This window comes from Pteropus alecto, unplaced genomic scaffold (assembly GCF_000325575.1).
Source record: "Pteropus alecto unplaced genomic scaffold, ASM32557v1 scaffold239, whole genome shotgun sequence".
Lineage (NCBI taxonomy): Eukaryota > Metazoa > Chordata > Mammalia > Chiroptera > Pteropodidae > Pteropus > Pteropus alecto.
Window position 1 is genome coordinate 11551466 of NW_006494613.1, and position 5465 is coordinate 11556930.

Genomic DNA, 5465 nt, shown 5'->3' on the forward strand with positions numbered 1-5465 from the left:
TCTTCTTTTTCTTCCTATTTTGGCTGCCTTTCTGTGTCTGTTTCTATGTACGAAGCAAAGCTCCTGACTCTCTCGGTCTTAGTAGTGTGGCTTTGTGTGTAATTGTCCATTGTCACAGACCTGAGAGAGATTCTGCTGCAGGCCAAGTTTAGCCAGAGCCTGTGGCCCTCCAGGGCTACCTGTTAAGACTCGGCAAGCAATTCCCAGAAGCTGTGCTTATAGTTTCCTCAAGAGGCCATGCCAGAGACTGCGGTCAGCTACCACCCGTGTGAGTCTAGGCGCTGCTCAGCAAGGGGCACCTGATTTGCTGAGGGCACAATTGGATGTGGCTTGGGTGCGGCCGAGAGTTGGAGGAGGTGGTGTTTCAGGGAATCCTCTGTGCAGAGCTACCTCTGTTATCCAGTTTGATGATGTCTCAGCTATGGTGGAGCTTCCTCTACACACTGGGAGTGGGGAACGGCTCAACATAGGAACAGTGGATACTTCTAGAACTTTTGCCCAAAAGAGATCCTTGCCTCCAGTCTTCACTTCAACAACTCTGTCCCCCTGTAAGTCCCTGGTCCCCCTCATGGAGCTGACCCAGCACTGTAGTTCAGAGCCAGCAAGTCTGTCACCGCGAAAGTCTGCTCATGGACATAGCCCCTTTAAGAGACATGTGTAGCTGCCACTGCTGTAGCCTCTCTCCCACTCAGCCACTCAGCCACTTAGGTCAGGGCAGCCTCGCGTCTTCGCCCCTCCTATCTTCTACCATTGCAGGTTGATGAATTATTTCTCTCTCTGTTAGTAGTGCTTCTATTTGTTTAGATCCCAGGTAACTTTGCTTGCTTTTTGCTCCGTATTTCTGCCACAACTTTGATTTGGCCACAAGAGAGATGAACAAAGTCTCTATCATCTCTGCCATTTTATTCCTGAAACTACTAAAAGGTTTTAATAGAACATTTAAGCTGGCAGAATAAAGAATCGGTAAAATTGAAGATAAATTATTTGAGAATATCCAGCCTGAGAAACACAAAGACGAGTAAAAGAGAATTGAACATTTGAAAGACCATACTGTGGATTATGTGCATAAGAAAGACTGAAAAGGAAAGGAGAAAGAGAAAGAGACAGAATATTTTAAGAAATAGTATCCAAAACATTTCCAAATTTGATGAGAAGCATCGAAGAAGCTTGATGAATTCTGAGTAAGAAAAATGGAAAGAAATCCCCACATAGACTTCACTCTGACTGTTGAAAGACAAAGAGAGAATTTTGAGAAAAGTAAAAGACAAATGACTTATTACATATAAGGGATTCTCAATAATACAAATACCTGATTTCTGAGTGAAATGGCATGTTTAGAATGCTGAAAGGGAAAGGTTGTCAATAAAGAATTATACATTCAGCAGAACTATCCTTTAAAAATAAAGAAAAAAATAAGAAATCCCTAATTTTTTAAAAAAAAAATGTATCTCTAGTAGATGAACCTTATAAGAAATACTAAGGGGAGTCTTTCTGACTGAAATAAAAGGACACTAGATAGTAACTCAAAACCACATGAAGATATAAAGCACTGATAAAAGTTACTACATAACTAAATATAAAAGATAATATAAGTACATTTTTTATTTGTAATTATTTTTCTCTATCCTATTAAAATACAACTGTAAAGCAATAAATATAAACCTGTGTTGATAGGCATATAATGTATAAATATGTAATTTTTACAATAATAACACAAAAGGAAGGGAATAGTTATATAGGAGCTTTGAATGCTATTAAAATTTAGTTGGTATTAATCCTAGCTAGATTATTTTAGTTAAGTTAAGTAAACCACTTGGAAAATGCTAAGGCAAACAATAAGAGAATAAAAAACATATGATAAAAAAATGACAAGTGAATTAAAATGGTACATAGGAATATATGTTTTTAAATAAGATGTACTGAGTAATAAAAAATTCAAAAAGTCATAAAACATAAAGCAAAATGGCATATGCAAATTTTACCTTATTTGTATTTACATTAAATGCAAAGAATTTAACACACCAATAAAAAGACAGAGATTGGAAAATGGAAAAAGTCTGATCCAACTATATATTGTCTACAAGACAATATTTATATTCCATGATACTAATAAGTTGAAAGTACAAGATAGAAATAGTTTAAAAGTAAAATAATGAAAAAAAATACTTATACAATGCACACACTAACCAAAGAGAGCTGGAGTGGCTAAACTAATATCAGACAAAAAAGAACTCAAAACAAACATTGTTACTGGTGACAAAGTAGAACGTTTTATAATGATAAAAAAGTCAAACTGCCAAGAAGACACAAGAATTAAAACACATATTCACTTAACAACAAAGCCCTATATTTTATGAAGTAGAAACTGATAGAATTCTTGGGAAGAATAAACAGTTCAATGTAACAGCCAGAGATTTCCATACCCCATTCTCAATAATGAGAAAAAATCAACATGAAAATAGACTTGTAAAACACTAGACATCAACTAAACCTAACTGACATTTATAAAACATTTCACCTAGAAAGTATATTCTTCTCAAGTTTGCATGGGCATTTTCTAGGATTGACAATATATTAAGCTAAAAACCAAGTCTCAGTAAATTGATTAGGATTGAGATAACACAAAGTATGTTCTTTGACCACAGTGAAATGAAATTAAAAATCAATAACAAAACTTTGGGATTCAGAAATGTATTAAAATTAAACATTATTCTCCCAAATAATCAACTGGCCAAAAGGGATAGGAGAAAACAATGAAAATTTTAAAGTACTTTGAGATGAATAAAAAGGAGAAACACAATATATAAAACTTATGAGATATAGATAAAGTAGTACTTAGAGGAAAATTTATAGGTGAAAAAATTATTTAAAAAATAATTCTCAAATCAATAAACTAAATATCCATCTTAGAAAACTATAAAAAGAAGTAACTATAAACTATGGTATAGTTACAAAATAAATGATATGAAATGGAAATTTTCCTACAAAGACACAAACTAGAGAATGTAACTCAAGGAGCAATAAAGAATCTAAATAAAGTTATAAGAAAGAAAAATATTGAACTAGTAAATTAAAATATAAACATTCCACAAAGGAAACCCAGGCCTGGATGACTACACTGGTAAATTCTACCAAATGTTTAATGGAGTACTACTACCATTTCTTAAATAACTTTTCCAGAAAATAGAAAAGGAAGTAACTCTTCCCAATTTATGTTATGAGGCCAGTGTTACTCTGCTCCGAAACACTGTAAGGAAAAAAGTATAGAGCAATATCTCTAATTATTATAGACATAAAAAATCCTAAGAAGTAGTATAGTCATCATCAAATTGTATTTATTCCAGGAGTACAGGGTAGTTCAACAAAAATAAAATAGTCATTTTAACACAACATATATATAGAATAAATGGGAAAATAAAACACATTATCATCTTAGTACACAGAGAAAAACCTGAAAAAAATCTATATCTTTTTATCAGAAAAAAGAAAACTGAACAAACTAAAATTACAATGTAACTTTTTCAAACTGATAAAAGGAAAACACAAAAAGATCTAGTAATGACATGATACTTAATGGTAAAACAGTGAACACTTTTCTCTTAAGATTAGGAACAAGACATCAATGTCCACTCTAGTACATCTGTTCAACACTATACTGGAGATTCTAGCTGAGACAACTAAACAAGAAAAAGAATTAGAAGCCATCCAGATGGAGAGGAAAAAGGAAAACTACAGCTATTTGTAGATGACATGATCTTAAATAAAATTCTTAGAGACTATAAAAGATAGATCTAACAACCAAGTTTATTAATGTTGTAAAATTTAAAATCATTATAAAAAATAACTGTATTCCTATATAGTAACAACGAAGAATCTGAAAATTAAATTAAGAAAACAATTTAATTTGCAATAGAATCAAAAAGAATAAAGTACTTAAGATTAAATTCAATAGAAAAGTACAAAACTTGTACATTGAAAACTGCAAAATATTGTTGAAATTTTAAAAAACTAAATAAATGGAAAACCATTCTATGTTCTTGGGTTTAAAAATGTGATATTAGTCTACAGATTCAACATAATTCATATGAAAACCCCAACTGCACTTTTTTGGCAGAAATTGGCAAGTGGATCCTAAAATTCATATGTGGATGCAAGGGTCCCAAAGACAGTAATCTTTAAAAAGAACAAAGAGGATTTCAAAACTTACACAAGGCTATAGTAATCTAGACAATGTAGAACTGACATGAGACTAGACATATAGATCAATGAACAGAACTGAGAGTTCAAGAATAAACTCTTATCTTTATGGCTAATTACTTTTTAGTAACTATGCCCAGATAATTCAGTGGGGAAACAATAGTTTTTCAACAAATGGTTCTGAGACAACTGGATAGTCACAGTCCAAAAAATGAATGCCAAACCCTACATCACACCCATACAAAAATTAACTCAAAGTGGATTTTATTCCTAAATATAATGGTCGAAGCTATAATATCTTCAGAAGAAAACAGATATAACCCCTCATGACCAAGGACTAAGCAATGATTTCTTAGATATGATACCACAGACCAAATGTGAAAAACGAAAAAAATAAAGTACTCTTTATCAAAATTATACATTTTTGTGCTTCAAAAGATGCTATCAAAAAAAGTGGGGAAAAAAGCCCACAGAATGTGAGAACATATTTCTGAATCATATATTTGATAATGGATTCTATTATACATAGAGACTCTTAAAACTTAATTAAAAGACAAATGTATTTGAATAGACATTTCTCCAAACAAAATATACAAATGGCCATTAGGCATGTGAAAAGATGCTCAACATCACTAATTGTTAGGTAAATGCAAATTCAACACCAAAAGGAAATACCACTTCACACTTCTAAAATGGTTATAATAAAAGACAAAATAACAAGTGTTGAAGATATGGAGAAATCAGAACCCTCACACATTTTTGGTGGGAATGAAAAATAACACAGCTGATTTGGAAAACTTTGACATTTTCCCATAAAACTGGTTCAGGGGGGAGGGGGTAGTTTAAAACTAAAGTCAGAAATAGACAATATTTAAAAAAAAAAAAGTAAAAAGTAAAAATAGAAAAAAATGAGAAAACTTTAGAATTTTTTACAGAATTAAACTTAGCTTCATCATATGACCCAGCAATTCCGCTGCTAGAGACCCAAGAAACAAAAACATATGCTCCACCAAAAACTTATACACAAAAGTTCATAGCAGCATTATTCATAATAGCCAAAAAACAGAGATGACCCAAATGTCCATCAGACTATTAATGAATAAGTAAAAATGGTATATCCATTCAATCAAATATTATTTGGCAACAAAAAGGAAAAAAAAAGTACTGATACATACTACATCATCAGTGAACTTTGAGAAATTTTGCTGAGTAGAAAGAATCCAGACATGAAAAGTCACATATTGCATGACTCCATTTTTATTAAATGT